The 19,787-nt window shown below is 40.1% G+C and overlaps 1 protein-coding gene across 1 annotated transcript in view; it reads left to right on the top strand.

Moving 5' to 3' along the window:
• The window catches only part of PCSK5 (proprotein convertase subtilisin/kexin type 5), a gene marked incomplete at its 5' end in the record, with an annotated part of 476,836 nt that overhangs the window by 186,458 nt on the left and 270,591 nt on the right, over window positions 1-19,787 (top strand). The window lies entirely within an intron of this gene.

Here is a 19,787-nt window from a genome sequence, read left to right as displayed (position 1 = left end):
TTGGGCTGCATACAATTAATAGTAATAATAATAGCAGCATGAATATTTAACATTTTGTTCCGTTTATTATACTATAGTCATCTTCTAGGACTTAAATGATAACATTTAATCTTCCCGATCTCAAAAGATAGGTACCGTTCTTCCCAATTTATAGAGAGGAAAAACAGAAATTCCCCGTAGCCAAAAAGACAAAACGTAGGCTTCAAAAAAATCTGGTAGATTCTGTTACATGTTGTCATTTTGATTTTATTGGGCACACCTGACCTTCCACCTTTGTCTGTGGCCACATACTGTGGCTTTTCTTCTGTTACTATGGTGAATTAATTGTTCGTCTTCTACCTAAGGCCACCTGCTCCATTTGTTCACTGGACCCTATCCCATGTCGCCCCATCAAAGACCTCCTCAAAAAATTGTTTTATCTTCAAAATTTCTCTCTCAACTCTATTATTACCATCAATATGCATTTGTACTGTTCATTCTCCTGTCTTAAAGAACGAGAGGAGACTCCCTCTTTGGTCTTTTTAAAAATAATCTCAACTTTATTTTAGATTCAGGATTACGTGTGCAGGTTTGTTACATGGGTAAATTGTGTGATGCTGAGGCTCACCAAGGTAGTGAGCATAGTACCCAGCAGATAGTTTTTCTTTTTTTTTTTTTGAGGCGGTGTCTCGCTCTGTCGCCCGGGCTGGAGTGCAGTGGCCGCATCTCAGCTCACTGCAAGCTCCACCTCCCGGGTTCACGCCATTCTCCTGCCTCAGCCTCCTGGGTAGCTGGGACTACAGGTGCCCTCCACCTCACCCGGCTAGTTTTTGTATTTTTAGTAGAGACGGGGTTTCACAGTGTTAGCCAGGATGGTCTCGATCTCCTGACCTCGTGATCCGCCCGTCTCGGCCTCCCAAAGTGCTAGGATTATAGGCTTGAGCCACCACGCCCGGCCTAGATAGTTTTTCAACCCATCCACCCCTTCCTCTCTCCCCTCCCCATAGTCTGCAGTGTCTGTTGTTCCCATCATTATGTCCATGAGTACCCAATGTTTAACTCCCACTCATAAGTGAGAGCATGCAGTATTTGATTTTCTGTCCCTGTGTTAATTTGCTTAGGATAATGGCTTCCAACTGCATCCATGTTGCTGCAAAGGGCATGGTTTTATTCTTTTTCATGGCTGTGTAGTATTCCATGGTGTATGTGCACCACATTTTCTTTATCCAATCCACCATTGATTGGGCACCTAGGTTGATTCCATGTCTTCACTATTGTGAATACCACTACAATGAGCATATGAGTGCTTGTGTCTTTTTGGTAGAACAATTTATTTGCTTTTGGATACATACCCAGTAATGGAATTGCTGGGTTGAATGGTAGCTCTGTTGTTGTTGGTTTTTTTTGTTTGTTTGTTTGAGACAGAGTCTTGCTCTGTCGCCCAGGCTGGAGTGCAGCGGTGCGATCTCGGCTCACTGCAAGCTCCACCTCCTGGGTTCACGCCATTCTCCTGCCCCAGCCTCCCTAGTAGTTGGGACTACAGGTGCCCGCCACCATGCCCGGCTAATTTTTTGTATTTTTTTTTAGTAAAGACGGGGTTTCATCGTGTTAGCCAGAATGGTCTCGATCTCCTGACCTCGTGATCCACCTGCCTCGGCCTCCCAAAGTTCTGGGATTATAGGCGTGAGCCACCACGCCCGGCCTGTTTTAAGTTCTTTGAGAAGTCTCCAGACTGCTTTCCACAAATAGTATCTCATTGTGGTTTTGATTTACATTTCTCTGATGATTAGTGATGTGGAAAATTTTTTCGTGTTTGTTGTCTGCTTGTATGTCTACTATTGAGAAGTGTCTGTTCGTGTCTTTTACACATTTATTAATTGGGTTGTTTGTTTTTTGATTGTTGAATTATTTAAGTTCCTTATAGATCCTCGATATTAGACTTTTGTTAGATGTGTAGTTTATGAATATGTTCTTCCATTCTGTAGGTTATCTATTTATTGATAGTTTCTTTTGCTGTGCAGAAGGTTTTTAGTTTAATTAGATCCAACTTGTCAACTTTTGTTTCTGTTACAATTGCTTTTGAGAACCTGGTCACAAATTCTTTCCCAAGACCCATATCCAAAATGGCATTTCCTAGATTTTCCTCTAGGATTATTACAGTTTGAGTCTTACATTAAATCTTTAATTCTTCCTGAGTTACTTTTTGTGTATGGTGAAAGCTAGGGGTCCAGCTTCATTCTTCTGTATAAGGCTAGCCAGTTATCCCAGCACCATTTATTGACTAGGGAGTCCTTTCTTTGTTACTTATCCCAGGGCCATTTACTGAATAAGGAGTCTTTCTCTATTGCTATTTTTTGGTTGACTTTGTTGAAAATCAGATTGCTGTAGATGTGTGGCTTTATTTCGGGATTCTCTATTATATTCTGTTGGTCTACATGTCTGTTTCTGTACCAATACTGTACTGTTTTGGTTACTATAGCCTTTTAGTATAGTTTATGTCAAGTAATGTAATGCCTCTGGCTTTGTTCTTTTTGCTTAGGATCACTTTGACCATTCGGACTCTTTTGTGGTTCCGTGTGAATTTTAGAATAGTTTTTACTAGTTCTGTGAAAGATGTTAGGAAAAGCATTGAATCTATAGATTTCTCTGGGCAGTATGGCCATTTTAACAGTATTGATTCTTCCAATTCGTGAGCATGGAATGTTTTTTTCCAATTCATGAGCATGGAATGTTTTCTTATTCTTCTTGTAGACATCTTGCACCTCCTGAGTTAGATGTATCCTTAGTTATTTATTATGTGTGTGTGGCTATTGTGGGTGGATTGCATTTTTTTTTTAAATTGAGATGGAGTTCACTCTGCCACCCAGGGTGGAGTGCAGTGGTGTGCATGATCTTGGCTCACTGCAACCTCCACCTCCCAGGTTCAAATGGTTCTCCTGCCTCAGACTCCCAAGTAGCTGGGACTATAGGTGCACACTACCATGCCCAGCTAATTTTTGTATTTTTAATAGAGATGGGGTTTCACCATGTTGGCCAGGCTGGTCTCAAACTCCTGACCTCAGGTGATCTGCCTGCCTTGGCCTCCCAAAGTGCTGGGATTACAGGCATGAGCCACTGCACCCAGCCAGATTGCATTCTTTATTCGGCTCTCAGCTTGAACATTATTGGTGTATAGAAATGCTACTGATTTTCATACATTGGTTTTATATCTTGGAACCTCACTGAAATTGTTTATTGGTTTGAGGAGCCATTCAGTGGAGTCTTAAGGGTTTTTCAAGTATAGAATCATATCATCAGCAAAGAGAAATAATTTGACTTCTTTTCCTATTTGGATGCTTTTTATTTCTTTCTCTTGTCTGATTGCTTTGGCAAGGACTTCCAGTACTGTGTTGAATAGGAGTGTTGAGAGTGGGCATTCCGTGTCTTGTTTCAGTTCTCAAGGGGAATGTTTTCAGCTTTTGACTGTTCAGTGTGTTGTTGGCTATGAGTTTGTCATAGATGGCTCCTACTATTTTGAGGTAAGTTCCTTTGATGCCTAGTCTGTTGAGGATTTTTATTATGAAGGGATGTTGGATTATATTGAAATCTTTTTCTGTCTATATTGAGTTAATCATGTAAGTTTTGCTTTTAATTATGTTTATGTGGTAAGTCACATTTATTGATTTGCATGCGTTGAACCAGCCTTGCATCCCAACTTGATTGTGGTGTATTAGCTTTGATGTGCTGCTGGATTTGGTTTCTTATCTCCTCCCTAATACTGCCTCGTTTCTCCTTTTTTCCCCTGTAGAATGAAATTCTCTGAAGCCGTTGTCCCACCTTGCCATCCTCCAACTTTCGTTTTCCATTATCTCTTGAAGCCACTGCTTCAGGACTTCACCCCAGCAGTCCACTGAAGCTGCTTTTGACAAGGTCACAGCGACCCCTATTACAAAACCCCATGCTTCTCTGAGCTCTCATCTAACTGGTTTTTTAAAAAGGCTTCGCTGGTTTTCCCTATATGCAATATAACACACATGTACTCCAGCCCTTCAGAATCCCTTCTTTGCAATTATTATACCTCCTTCTATTGATTATTTCTACTGATCTCATTTTCTCTTCCATGCTTGTTCTACTCTACCCAAGTACCCACGATAGTGTCTGGCACTCAACAGGGGTGTAATGAAGAAAGGATGAATGAGTGAATGAATTTATGAATGACTTTCATGCCAATTTGATGCATGTACTGAGATAATTTACTTAAGGATCACACTGGTATTATTTTTGCTTAATATTCTAGAAATGTTATAAACATACATGGTATAGTGCGATGGTTAAAGTACCCAGGCCCTGGATTTGGAAATATGAATTCCAGTATTTTCGTATCGTGTTCAGGTTAATTAGCCTTTCTGAGGATCAGTTTGTTTCTATATTAAAATGGAGCTAAATGCTAGTAAATGCTTTATAGTAATGTTGTGGTGATTTTATGATTAATTCCCGTAAAATATTCAGCAGAGCTCCTGTAACAATATAAAATCTCTAAATATGTTATTATCACTATTTAAAATGGGCAAAGGTAATAAAAACAAAATACTGACTAATCATGCAAAGTACCATAAAAAATTTTTATTGTTCTAAATCTGATGTTGCTGAGTAACCCTTATAGAAAGTCATTATAGGCCGGGTGCGGTGGCTCAAGCCTGTAATCCCAGCACTTTGGGAGGCCGAGACGGGCGGATCACGAGGTCAGGAGATCGAGACCATCCTGGCTAACACGGTGAAACCCCATCTCTACTAAAAACTACAAAAAACTAGCCGGGCGAGGTGGCGGGCACCTGTAGTCCCAGCTACCCAGGAGGCTGAGGCAGGAGAATGGCGTGAACCCGGGAGGCGGAGCTTGCAGTGAACTGAGATCTGGCCACAGCACTCCAGCCTGGGTGACAGAGCGAGACTCCATCTCAAAAAAAAAAAAAGAAATAAAAATAAAAAAAGAAAGTCATTATATAATCTTGAGATTATTATACAAGAATGGCCTATATAAGTGGGAAAAATATCAAAGATAGTATTTTCTTAAGTATATGGCATAAACCACGAATTTAATAAAATGATAGGCAAAAGGGGTTGGGGGTAGAGAGGTTTTACTGTCAAGTATACTTAAGAAACTCCACTTCCTATATGCTCCTTTTGAAGATTTAAAAGCATAGTAAGGCTAGGCGTGGTGCTCTCGCCTGTAATCCCAGCACTTTGGGAGGCCGAAGTGGGTAAATCACCTGAGGTCAGGAGTTTGAGACCAGCCTGGCCAACATGGTGAAACCCTGTCTCTACTAAAAATACAAAAATTAGCCGGGCATGGTGGCCTGCACCTGTAATCCCAGCTACTCAGGAGGCTGAGGCAGGAGAATCGCTTGAACCCGGGAGACGGAGTTTGCAGTGAGCCGAGATTACGCCATTGCACTCCAGCCTGAGTAACAAGAACAAAACTCTGTCTCAAAAAAAAAATAATAAAAATAAATAAATAAAAGCATATTAAGGGCTCTGAGAAGTCCTGTAGTAAAAACAATACGTTTAACCACGGTTCTCAACTTTAACTACATAGAAGCTTTTCTTATTACTTTTTTGAATTGCTTTTAAATTTAACTTCATTTTAAAATTTGCGGAATTACTTTATGCAATTCAGCTAAAGTCATTAGACCTTTAGAGTCCAAACATTGGAACTAGAAATAATATTAGTGGTTGATTTTATCAACATTTATGTATTCTCTCACTTGTTGATAGCATTCCCATTCACCCAGTCTCCCTTCCTAAACCCTAAGATTTCTTCCATTCCTCATGCTAGTCATCTAGTAAGTCTTGCATGTGCTGTTTCCTAAAACCTTATGAAAGCCATCTGCCTTCTTGTCCTTACAGTTAGAAACAAATCTCTCATACAGACTTCTACAATATCATACTTTCCAAACTTCCCAGCTTGAGCTTCAGCTTTGAATTCTGCCTGAATGCTGCAGTCAACAAAGTATTTTCATAGGCAAATCTTGTCATTTTTTTCTCTTTAAAACTCATCACTGCTCCTTATGACTGAGAAGGAACATCCTAGACTTCTTAGTAGGGCATATAGGTTCTCTCACAGGTTCTTTCTCAGTTTTGCCAGGGTCTCAGAATTGAAATTTTACATGTCATCTTAGGAAAGGACAGTTTAAAAGTGTCTCTCATTCAGACTTACACAGTTGCATTTACCATGGTGAGCCTTTGGCTTGGCTCCTTGGCATGACCAGCAAAGCATTCTCTCAGGGAACATTCTTGGCTTCATCTTCCCAGTCAGTCCTAAATAGGAAAATGATTTTATAAAACAAGTGAGTGAGTTGACAATGTTTCAGCTGTAGATGACCCCAGGGTTTGTGTCAGAATAAGAAGTGAAGACCCTAAAGTTTTCTATGATTGATTCTTTATTCATTCATTTATTCCTGGTTGCATTGAGGAGGCATTCACTGAGGGGTTATAATATTCCACGCAGTTTTCTAGATGGTAGTGAAAGATGAATAGCACTCAGCCCTTGTCTTTGGGGAGCTCACTGTATAATGATGAATAAATGTTCTAAAGAAAGTGCAAGCAAGCTTCCAAAGTCCGTTCAGTTTACAGAATCTGGTAAGCTAGGGCAGAGTAGACAGCCCACAATAAGAAGACTTACTGTAGCACAGTCTAGTTGCCTTGGAATAATCTTTTTTGCTCCATTCGGATTTCAATACACTTGGTGCAATCGATATGCATCAGCAGGTGTCTAATATTTACAGCATTTCACAATTTCCTGACAAGTGTGTTTAATAACATTTTTTAGAAAAAGAGAAAAAAACTTGAAATGGAATCTTTTTCATAGTCAGAAAAGCCTCTGTTAAGGTTACCAGTATTCCCATTATTATTTGACTCAAATATTTTTCAAGGCCGGGCGCAGTGGCTCATGCCTGTTATGACAGCACTCTGGGAGGCCAAGGTGGGTGGATCACTTGTGGTCAGGCGAGACCAACATGGTGAAACGCCATCTCTACTAAAAATACAAAACTTAGTTGGGCATGGTAGCACATGCCTATAATCCCACCTATTCAGGAGGCTGAGGCAGGAGAATTGCTTGAACCCCAGAGGCCAGTGTTGCAGTGAGCTGAGATTAGGCCACTGCACTCCAGCCTGGGTGACACAGCAGGACTCAAAAAAGCAAGATATTAAAAAAAAAAAAAAAATTCTTTAATACCCACTATATGCCAAGCACTGGTTTGGCATTTACCTTAGTCTTTTTTTTTTTTTTTCTGGAGAAATCATACAGTTTTTTGTAGATATTTTAGGAGCATAGCTTATAGTTTGCTTTGTCATTTTATCTACTAGTATACTTTGAAGTTCAAGTCATTGTTCTTTGAGCTTCTTAGGCTTTAGTAATATCAATTAAAGCTTTCCAGTGAATTCTAACAGAACAGAGCCATTGTCAAGGATGGTCAAAAAGAGTCAGTGAAGTCAGGATCATTGGCCCTTTCACTCTCTGTTGAAACTGTGGACCTCATCCCATCTTGACTCTTTTGTATTTAGGGGTCCAGATGGAAACCAAGACATCTGATAGACATCTATTGGCATATGTCTGACTGTTTAGTCTCTTAGGAAGACTCTGATTATTCTTTTCCCTTCCCATCATCAATTGCCTTTTCAATTCACCAGATTTAAAAACTGATGGATTATGTGGAGTGTTTGCTGAAAGCAAAAGTTGCTTGAACATACACACAAGTGAACATACACGTATTTCCCCACCCTTAAATTAAAGGCATATGTTCACCAGGAGGGCAGAGAAGAGGTATAATGAAAGCAGTAATAATAATCATAATAAAGTTAAGCAATTCCATCCAGGAGGGATATGTTTTTATCTGATACACACCCAGCTGTAGCAGGATTAGTACCAGTTTGCTTTTTAATATATGACAGATTACTGTTAAACTAGTTGGCAAATGTAAAATTTTGGAATGATACATAGCTAGGCGGAAAGAAAAGGGAGCTTCTTTAAAAATTGGTTCCACTTAATGAAAATTGATTTTAACTGGGATTTGCTTTAGAAATTCTCCCTTAAGATTTAACTACATCTTGGTGGAATTCTGTGTATTTAGAACATTAACAAAGCTAAGACATGGCTTGCCGAGTGTACCCAATATAATATCATCCATTTTGGAAACAAATGTGCGTTTTTCATAAATACATAGGTGGTTTCACATTATTTAATTGTACAAAGTTATCTGATATCCAAGTATCAAATTTAGGTTACTATATTAATGTGAATTGTTGTGCATTTTTATGGCGAGGAACACAAATCTATTCTAACCTTGCACAGGTGCAAATTTCAAATTTTTCTTAACATCTTGTTTTCAGTTTTAGTTTAGGGATCCATTAGTAACTGGGCAGTTTAAATCAACTTTTGCAAATCCTATTTTAAATCCCTCTGTTAGACTATTCCACTACTAGATTAATCAGTTATCAATAACAGTCCTTTGTTCTTTTGGTTTGTGTGCTCTGTTTATAGTTACTGCTGGGCTACCTGGGAGGTAAGTGAACTCCTCCTCACAAGAGTGTTCTAGTATAGTATAGTATGGGCGTCCCTGTTAAGGGAAGATTCAACATCATATAGGGATTAGATTAGGTCAAGTTGAGGTCTATACTAATTTTGAATTGCTCTGATTCTCAACATAGTTTTGAGAAAGTTGATAGGGAGAACAGACAGATTAGTTTTCTTCAACATAACACGGCAGTCATCGGGAAAGAAAAACCACTATTTAATACGTAAGGTCCCACTGAACTCAGTTGATAATATCAAATGATTTTTAAGTATATATGGCTTAGATAGCAGGTTTGTTTTTCCACTTCACCTGAGCTTGCATTCCTCACCTCATGTGTGATGAATACAGTCAAACCTAATATTTAGCTGTGAACATTATTATAACGCCTACAGCCAGTTGACATAGGCATGAGCAGGAGCCTCACAGGAACACTCGGCTTATTGATTTGTAAACTGAGTCTTGGCAAAGTTAGGCAATGTGGCCAGTAAGAAATATGACTGTGGCACTTTCTGCCACCACGCTTTGTGCAATAGCAGCTCCTGTTGGGTGGGACACATGGGCCCATCTGTTCACACCCAGCTCCCAGCCAACCGTAGCTGAATTGTGGTCACCAAAGTGAACACTACAACAAAGATCTCTCTCTTTTCTGAGTTCCTGGAGAACTGATCATTCAGGCAGCTGATTTGGCACATCCCTGAACCCCACTGTGTGGTCTGTTCTCTTCCTCTTCATCCTTGGATGTGGCCTGCAGTGGTATAGAGAGTCCCTCTCTTGCTCAAGTTGGTTACTCTCTAGCTATTTCACCTGAGACAAACTATGAGCACTTGTTTCCCAGAGAAAAGGCTATGACAGGACTTGCTTTACAGAGCTACCGTGAAGGCTGAATGAGATTGCACATATGAAGTGTGCTGTCCTGCAGTCGGCTTCTTATAAAAGGAAGGGCCACGCTGGATGCATCTTTAAGGACCCGAAAATAGTCACTACAGAGGCTTGTAAATCATGTGAGCCTGATAACAGCTGTAATTTTCTCTAAGGCGTAGTTTGTTTTATTTAAGACAGGATTGTGTTCATGGGTAGGAAATAGAGAGAGCTGATCTCTCTTTCAGAAATGTTAGGAGTTGCTCCGTGTAAGATCAAGATTACTACTTTATAGAGTAGAGGCGTGTGACAGTTCAGGCCCCATGCTGGGCTCTAGATGAGGGTAGCTTACCCTTGCAGACTTGAGCTGGCACTTGGAACCACTTCACAGTGAGAGATTTCATACTTTAGAGCTAACTTAGGGAAGAGTATGAACTTTTCATTATTGCTGGAATATCCTTCTATCCCCCTTTCCAAGTGCCTGTCCAAATATTTACAGTAAGTTCCTTTCATACCTCTGTCGATAATAAATGTTTTTATTCTCTATGAAAGGAATTTTTCACATTTTATGCCTTCCATATACATTTAAAAGTGATATATATTTCTGAGCAGTTTCAGCATTGGTAATCAATGTTAATATTAGAAATGTCCTTCTTAACTTCATAAACCTGGCCCTCCTGAAAGTCTGAGCATGGTTTTGCCTTTGCTCTGGGATGAACCAAGTTGTAAAAACTTTTGGGAGGTGTGAGAATAGCTTTTCTGGCCAGGCGCAGTGGCTCATGCCTGTAATCCCAGCACTTTGGGAGGCTGAGGCGGGTGGATCATGAGGTCAGGAGTTCGAGACCAGCCTGGCCAAGATGGTGAAATCCCATCTCTACTAAAAAATACAAAAATTAGCTGGACGCGGTGGTGGGCATCTGTAATCCCAGCTACTCGGGAGGCTAAGGCAGGAGAATCGCTTGAACCCGGGAGGCAGAGTCTGCAGTGAGCCAAGATCACACCACTGCACTCTAGCCTGGGTGACAGAGCAAGACTCTGTCTCAAAAAACAAAACAAAACAAACAAACAAAAAAAACGGAGAATAGCTTTTCTTCTCCCAAAAATGGGGATGCTGAGATGGTGGCTGTACCCAGAACAGCTGTGTTGTTGCTAGTAATTATTGGTTGTGGTTATTTCAGAGAGCATATCAGATATACAATTATTTTCTTAGCTGCTTGGAATGAGGAATTGAGAAATCTAGTCTGCCTGCCCCTCTTTCCAGCCAACGTGAGATGCCCCCACACAATGGGAAAACTGTTTGTGCAGGGGCTCAAAACATGGAGGATGTAGGAAGGAGTGACCGGAAGTTAATCACCTGATTCTTGCTGAGGCTTCTGTGAACAGATAAGATGAGGTCTGAGAAAAAACAGAATTGACCAGTATGAATTGACCATCGAGGGACTATTAATGCAGCTAATTATTTGGGAATTGTTGATTTGGCAAAGGAGATAAGGCAGAAGGGAAGGTTGTTTTATTTTGTTTTTTTGTTTTTTTTAGTTTTCTTGAATCCACTATGGTTAAGCATGTGTTCCTAAACAAGTTGTTAAGTATTTTTAGGAACACCTGGTGTCAGTACTAGTCAGGGGAAATCAGCATTGGATGAGGCAAGACTGGGTGCATTCTGGCCCCAGCCCTGCCTCTAACTGGCTCTGGTAACATCATTTTCTGAGTTCCCTTGTGTAGAAATGTAAAATTACACTGAATGAACCTTTTATGTGTCCAGCTTTACATAATATCCATAGGGCATTATTCAGCTCCAAAATTATATTATTTGAAGTTCCTGAATGACCAGAATATCTAAAAGTTCATCGAAATACAATTCTTTGTATGAAAGTGTATTTATTTTCATTGGTAAATACACCCAGTTTTTATTTCATCACACATATTCTACTACTCTTTCTCCATATAGGACTGATTTTCTTCTTCCAGTTATGCTGTGAAAATAAACAAAGTAAAAGAAATCTACACGATTGTGATATTGCTGTCAGGAGCCAAGGGTCACACCAACTTGTACACTGTTGTGATAAAGTTAAGAAGCTGTGTTAAGTGTGTAAATCCTCAGTGTCAATCAACCTTTATGAAGAAAGGGCATCTCTGATAAGGAAATTGATTCTACTAAGCCTTTAGTGAGTTGGTGCTCTACCAAATTTATATTCTAGCAGATATGGTGAATAAGTAACTCAATTTTTTTCTTTCTATTCACACAATAAACATAAAATTAGCTAATGATAGGGATGCAGGCAAGTTCTGTATTTGCAGCACTGATTCATTGTCCTTGACACTAGTCTTTGACCACCTTACTCACCATTTCCAAGTGTCACTTTAGAAAACTGACCTGAAGTCCCTGAATTCAGTGCAACGTGCTCTCCATTCATGGACTAGGAGGACTAGGACATGAACAAACAATATCATGAAAAGACCCTAAAAGTAGCTTGTAAATGACATTTAAAATTTTGTCATTTGCAGTTGATCCTACAGTCATTATTAGGCTCTGTATTTTTTGAAAAGTGAAGTCGGCTGCATTTGATATGCTCAGGAAGCATATAAAATGGATTTTCATTTGTGAATGGTAAAATATGATTGTTAATAACTGCATCTGATAACATGAGTGCATCATTAAAAAGTCAAAAGAACGTTAAAAATTTCTTGGCTTAGTGACCTATTGTGTGCACAGAAAATCATAATACAGACTACCTGGTATAGGGCTGAAAAGATAGATTGGTGAGGTTAAGATGCGATGGAAGAGGAGGGAGCGAAATCACGTCGCATAAGAAATGGCAAGAAGACAGAAATGAGCGGAAATAGGTAACTATCCACAAAAGCCTTCTTTGCTCCATTTTTCTTACTAGAGAAGTAGAAAATCACTGCATTTGTATTTCCCATCTCTCTCATCAGCCATCTTTTGAGTGGCTAAGTAGCACAGAATGTGAATGATGAAGATACTCCCGTACAGTGTTCTTTGGAAGCCAGTCTGACGATGTTTAGACAGCCCTTCCTTAGAGTCTCTCTTAGGCTGCATGGGTGGGTCTGGCAGCTGACAGGCTAAAGCATAAAGATTGAGACCAGTAGCAGGGCCAGGAACTGGGCTGTGGGAAGCACTGGACATCAGCAGGTGTTAGTGGAGGCCACTCACTGGTTGTTGGCTGGTTGCGGAAATCAGCTTTAGGGAGCTGTTGCTTTCCATTGGTAAGCATTTTCGATCCTGGAATTTTTGCTTGGAAACAAGCGGAATTAATGAACTGTGTCCTTTACTCAAATCACTAAATAAATAAAGCATAATTAATGAGTGTTTGCTTTAAAATACATATAATAGTTCCTCTGTTTACCTTAGTTATTCTGAGAGCACAATTATGAAATATTCTAAGCGTGGAAGCAGAACAAGAGAAACCTGGATACTCTCTACATTGGACAAAACATCTCATATTGTCTTATTCAAGTTACTTGTGGATTTTTTGAGGGGATGGACCACCTTATTCCCTGAGTCTTAACTTGATTCCATATAATTAATTTCCCTAACCTCAGCTCCATCTTACTCGGATGAACTGATTGAAAAAACAAGCCTGGGGCTTCAGTAAGCTCTTATCCCATAGATGTCTTCATACACCTTTACCGTGACTACATCACCTCTGTGCATCACCAAGAATGCTTTCTCCCACCAAGTTATACCAGTTTAGCTTGTTTCTAACAATAGGATAAATGTGATCAAAAAGTTATTTAAGTTGCTTAAAGAAGCAATATGTTTTAGAATTCTGGAACAAATGTTTTGTGTGAGTGCTACAAAAAACAGCAGTTTTTAAAGGGGGTTTTGGTGGCATTTGTGAGGTTTTTTAATTTTTTTTTTTTTTTTTGGTCTTTACATTATGTTTCTAGACGAGATCTATTTCTTTTAATGAACCCTGTTCTATAAACAACAAGATTTATTTCAAAAATGCTAGTCAGAATATCCTTGAGCTTTAAAAATAGGAACAGTTCTTTATTTCTTAGCTACTAAGTCATTAGTAGTAAGTGTCCTTGTCTCTCTCCAACTTCTTCCCCTTACCCCTGGATGCCCCTTTATCCAGGGAATATGGAGTATGGAATAACCATGGCATAGAAAGCTTACAGAGAGAACTGTGCTCTTTTCTCTCCAAAAGGAGGAATATCAAAAAAGGTGGGGAGAGGAATGACAAGGGGCTTTGATAAGTTGGGTATTGAGGTGGTGCTTGCGAGACATCACAAATGAATGGAAGTGCCTCATTCCAAAGTTGTTTTGTTGTGTCTCTTCAAGTCGACATATACAGATCCAGAGGTTCTGATCAGACCCAGGGTCTCGACCTCTTGTCTCTACCATGTCCTAGTTATATGATACTGGGCCTATTACTTAACGTTATCAGTTTCCTAATATGGAACAATCCATTCAGTACTATCTACTTTGCTGGTGTTGCTCTAAATTCTGCTCTAAATTAACTAATAATATGTGAAAGCTTCTAGCACAGTATCTAGCCACATATTAATATATGTTACTATCTTTCTTCCTCTTTTTTATATCACAAGAATTTACTCATGGCCTTTTAAAAATACTTACTAAGCAATACAGGAGAAGAAAGTAATACTAAAATATCAAATAAAACCTAACTGCACTGACTAAAAAATAATCACACTATTTTAAAGAAAGAAATTTAGTTCCATCATACACTAATGTTCTCAAAGCCTGGCTCGGAGTGTATGATTTAATTGGTAATCCAGCATAAAGTGGCCTTTTCTGACCTTCTGAGCCACAAAGAAATCCAATTCTTTTCTACCCTTTAATAATAATGCTGATAGGGTATTACAAATTGATTTTCATAGGGCATTCATGAGAAAAAAACGTGCATTTAGATACAAAGAGAGTATTTACAGGTTGTTCAAATGGATGCTGCATGGATTCCACAATATATTTTGCCTTAAGTTAACTAACTTTTAACGGAGCGCTCAATTAAATTGAAGAGATTTTTCTCTTTTTTTGCCATGCAAAGCCATATTTAAATAGCCAATTGCAATCACACTACTTCACCAAGCTAGAAAATGTCATTATTTCCCACACTTTAGGAAAATATATGCCTCAAGATTCTTTTCTCTTCATAGTACTCCTTGCACCCTCCCTTCTCCCTATACCCCTCATTAAGATTTAATTCTTAAATTCACTTTTTTTTGGAGAAATGTCCAAATTTTTAATTTTTTGCCACGTATGTTTTGGTTTCTGGATATTTCATAGGAATGGAAACCCCCTGTGCCTCTGTAGGAAATGTGTTTTTGAATTGCTAATTGTTTAGGGTTAACCCCATAGAGCTTTAGCAGCTGTCTTGATGGCATTTCTAGCCCACAAATTCAGTCTGTTTATTTCTGAGACTTCAGTCATAAACCATACTCACAGGAATAAAGGTCAGATTGCCTCCTGGGTCGAATGATGGCAGTCTCTCTGCATTCTGTGGCAGAGCACACAGAATCCAATGAGGGGCAGACCACTATTCTTCCTCTCTCCTCGTGTTAGTCAGCCTGGGCTACTGTAACAAAACAGCACAGACTGGGTGGCTTAAACCAGCGGTCCTCAACTTTTTTGGTGCCAGGGAAAGGTTTCGTGGAAGTCAGTTTTTTCACAGAACGGGGGCTTAGGGGATGATTCAAGCACATTACATTCATTGTGCACATTATTTCTCTTATTACATTGTAATATAAAATGAAATTATACAACTCACCATAATATAGAATCATGGAAACCCTGAGCTTATTTTCCTGCAACTAAATGGTCCCATCTGGGGGTGATGGGCAACAGTGACAGATCATCAGTCATTAGATTCTCTTAAGAAGCACGAAACCTGGATCCCTCACATGTGCAATTTATAAGAGGGTTCGAGCTCCTATGAGAATCCAGTGCCACTGGTGATCTGACAGGAGGTGGAGCTCAGGCGGTAAGTGAGTAATGGAAAATGGCGGTAAACACAGATGGAGCTTCGCTTGCCTGCCCACCACCCACCTCCTGCTGTGTGGCCAGATTCCTAACAAGCCACAGATCAATTTCAGTTGCAGACCCCTGGCTTAAACAAGGGAAATTTATCTTCTTACAGTTCTGGAGGCTGGAAGGCTGGAAGTCCAAGACCGCAATGCTTGTAGAGCTGGGTCCTGGCCCTCCTCAACTTGCAGATACCACCTTCTGGCTGTGTCTTCACATAGCCTTCCCTCTGTGCCCACACCCTGAGAGAGAGAGAAAGAGAGAGAGAGTGTGCTAGAGAGATCTGAGCTCTGATATGTCTTCCTCTGTTTATATGGACACCAGTCCTGTGCAGCCCCACACTTATGACCTCATTTAAGCTTAATTGCCTCACTGAAAACCCTTTTTCCAAATATAGTCACATTGGTCTTTAGGGCTTTAGCATATGACTTTAGGGGAACACAGTGCAGTCCACCGCACACCTTCAGGACTATTCTGGTGTCTCCTATTTAACCCTTAAGATCTCTTCTTTCCTTCTCTCCACGAGCTCTGTGCATGTGGACACTGATCTTCTATGGGTTTTAATGAGGTTTGGCCAGTGGGGTACACTGGCCAGAAATTGGAATGTAAGACGGGGGGACTGGGGGCTCAGGTATACATTCACCTGCCCCTAGCCTGCAGGACCAACACGGGCTAGTGTGTCCCCTGACCAACTCGGATTAACCCCTCTGTCCCCAGCTCCAGTGACTCCCCTCTCTCTGTGCCCCTTCAGGCCTAGAAGTGGTTATTGACCCCACACTGTCCTTTGAGGTTTTCCTTCACCACGCTCAGTTATACAACAATTCCCTCAAATTATTTGTTCACAACAAGGACATGACCTCTGTCTGGAAGGGACATTTTCAGGGCTGCAGCAACCTACTGTCCTCTCAACTCAGGACTCTCTCAACCCAGTAGATCCCCAAAGTACCCCTCAGCAATGCCATTGCCCCTCCTTATTGCTGTCTTCCGTGAGTGCTGCCGGAATAGAATGACCTGTGTTCACACTTCTGAGGGAGTCCCCCCTCAGGGTGGGATTTCAGGGAACTTGGGGGTTGGAAACTACATCCTGCCTCTTGGGGGCAAGGCATACATCTATTCTTTATCAGTTCTAATCCTACTGCCAAGTCTAGAAAGGACTTGAGTGCTGGTCTGCTCTTACATTCTAAGGCCAAGCTGCAATGAAGTCATGGGAGATTTGGCCAGAAAGGGTACAATAACCAATAGCCCTCTTTTTGCCCAAAAGAAGACTATTGTAAGGATTAATAGCTCAGGCTGTGGCTCCAGTCAGTTTTCAAGGTCTGGCATTTTCTTTTTTTTTTTGTTTAGAGACGGTCTTTCTCTGAGCCCTGTTGCCTAGGCTGGAGTGCAGTGATGTGACATAACTAACTGCAGCCTCGACCTCTTGGGCTCAAGTGATCCTGTCACCCCAGCCTCCCTAGAAGCCAGGAATATAGGCGCATGCCACCATGCCTGGCTAATTTTTTATTTTTTTCTTAGAGACAAGGTCTCGCTATGTTTCCCAGGCTTGTCTCTAAGTGCTGGGATTACAGGCATGAGCCACTGCACCCAGCCCGTTAGTGAGCAGTGCTGAGAACCAGTTTGCTCATCTGTAAAATGATGATAATATAAACTTGGATCGTGCAGAGTAATGTTTGTACAGCGCTTGGCACATAGAAGGTTTCTTAGAAATGTTAGCCTCTGTTGTTTTTAGTACACAGTGGACCTTCTATGGGTAAAACCCCTTTTGGCCATAACATTAAAAAATTCTCTCTTAAGAATTGACTCTGTGTTTTCCCTCTTAGTAGAGGAATTAAAGTTCTTGTTTCTTTTTATTAAAGTAAGACATGGCCATGGAAGATTGACATAAAAAAATAAAATAAAAAGCTTTTCTGATCTTACCATACAGGATAACTTCAATTACATTTTCACGTTATGGTATGCCTCTAAATTTATGCATATAGACTTCTGTACACACACACTTTTTTGTCTTTCCCATTTTTTTTTTTTTTTTTTTTTTTTTAAGATACAGGGTCTTGCTCTGTCACTCAGCCTGGAGTGCAGCGGAACAATCGTAGCTCACTGCAGCCTCGTAGTCCTGGCTCCAAGCAATCCTTCCACCTCAGCCCCTGAAATAGCTGAGACTAGAAGCATACACCACTACTTGGATATTTCTTTTTAATTTTTTGTAAATATGTTGTCTTGCCCTGTTGCCCAGGCTGGTCTCTAACTCCTGGCCTCAGATGATCCTCGTGCCTTGACCTCCCAAAGCACTAGGATTATAGGCTTTGGCCACTGCACCCAGTCTACACACATTTTTTCCTAAACTGAGACTGTGCTATATCATTTTGTATCCTACGTTTATAACTACTTTATCACAAAAATGCTTCCTAAATATTTTCTTATTAAATATTCTTTAAAATTAAGTTACTTTTTAAAGATAGTTTAATTGAATTTTATTCATGGGCACACTGTCATAATTTTACATATATATATATATACACACACACACACACACACACACGTGCTTGTACCGTATATGCTTTTTAGTTGCGTTGTGAGTCTTTGTCTATCATCTGTTATGGCGCTGTTTAAATCAGGTGGGTTTTTGCACAATCCCATATATTCTATTGACCTGTCAGGTGAGGCCCAGTAGGACCCTGATTTTTGCCTGTAACACAGCCCCTCAGTGTCTGATAGAGAGGGAACATATTGATGATGAGTTGAAACATTCTTTCTTTCCCTCTGGTATGTTGTTCTGTGAGGTCTAGACATAATTTCTCAGTCTGACCACCCTCACCATAGCGATGCATAATCCCTCCTAGAGATTATCATAGCATTGAACAAGATTCTTAGTTTGTGATGGCTTGGTGATTTCTGTACCTTTCTCTCTATTTCATGAATATTTTGATGAAATGTTAAGGGATGGTAAACCAGGCCCAGCTGTCGAGCAGCAATAGCAACTGAAAGTTTATCCCCCTCTCTCTTCATGAATATTTCTAATTCCTGGGTAATCATAAAGCATTTTTTCCAAGTTCAAGTACAAAAAGAAATGTATGATCAGGTCTGTCAAATCATGTCATAAATATTCCATTCCTTGAAGAGTCAAGGTCAGGAAGAGTTTATCACAGATACTCCAGACTTTGTTGTCTCTTTTTCTTTGACTCTTTTTCCAGAAGTTCTAAGAAAGCATCCCCCGAATTTTCCTTCCACCTGGGGACCAGAAAACTAGGGCCTGGAAGGAAGAAAGTCTCTGCCATCACTAGCTTTGTGACTTGGGTTCTCACTTCCTAATAGAAAATGATGGATTTGGCCTCGCTATCCTCCAATTTGCCTTCTAGCTTTAAAATGGCACAATTTCTTAGGGATTCAGCTGTAGCTATTCCCAGAAATACTCTCCATTTTGGCTTAATTCTGTTTTCTCCTGAAGACATCAGCTTATAGTCACTTCACTGTGTAAGTCTATATTCTACTTTTCTTCTATTCCTTACTTAGTGAGGACTTTAAGAAAGTCTTTTTTTTTTTTTTTTCTTTAGACGGTGTCTCACTCTGTCGCCCAGGCTAGAGTGCAGTGGTACAACCTTGGCTCACTGCAACCTGCACCCTCCACCTCTCAGGTTCAAGTGGTTCTCCTGCCTCAGCCTCCCGAGTAGCTGGGATTACAGGCATGCACCACCACACCTGGCTAATTTTTGTATTTTTAGTAGAGACGGAGTTTTCCCATGTTGGACAGACTGGTCTTGAATTCCTGACTTCAGGTGATCTGCTCATCTCTGCCTCCCAAAATGCTAGGATTACAGGCGTGAGCCACCATGCCTAACCAAGAAATTCTTTTAGTTATTTTTAGCTACCAAGCTTTGGCATGAAGAATGTGACACTGTCTTCTAGCATTCTAAGAAAATGTTAATAGATCTATGGTCAAATATGTTTGGAAAAATTACATTAGACTGTATCCTGCTTTTAGAATTTTACAGTAAGCATTCATTTATTAAAGGTGCTTAGAAGTTTTGCAATAAAGAGGCTTACTTAATTTTGTTTAACTCAGGGATTCCCAAACGTATGTAATCTTGAAATCCTTTTATTTATGGTAGCATCCATTAACATCCCTCAGTAATTAGTGCCTACACCACTCATGGGAAGATCAGTTCTATAGAAAGAACTACAGTTAGTACTTGCTTCTGACACTCACCAAACAGTGTGATTCAGCATGGAGACATAACCTCTCTATAGCTCATGTTCCTCAGATGTAAACGAGGGTGTGTAATCGCACCCAATTCATGGCAGATGTGAAGACTTGAAACAATAGTGCATAACTATGGTAATTACAACTAATAATATCCCAACTCTCATATCTCACTGGGTTCAAATTTTGGCCC

Source organism: Colobus angolensis, unplaced genomic scaffold, assembly GCF_000951035.1.
Source record: "Colobus angolensis palliatus isolate OR3802 unplaced genomic scaffold, Cang.pa_1.0 Scaffold257, whole genome shotgun sequence".
Taxonomy (NCBI): Eukaryota; Metazoa; Chordata; class Mammalia; order Primates; family Cercopithecidae; genus Colobus; species Colobus angolensis.
Note: the sequence above shows the minus strand (reverse complement) of the source record. Positions and strands in the feature narration are given on the sequence as shown.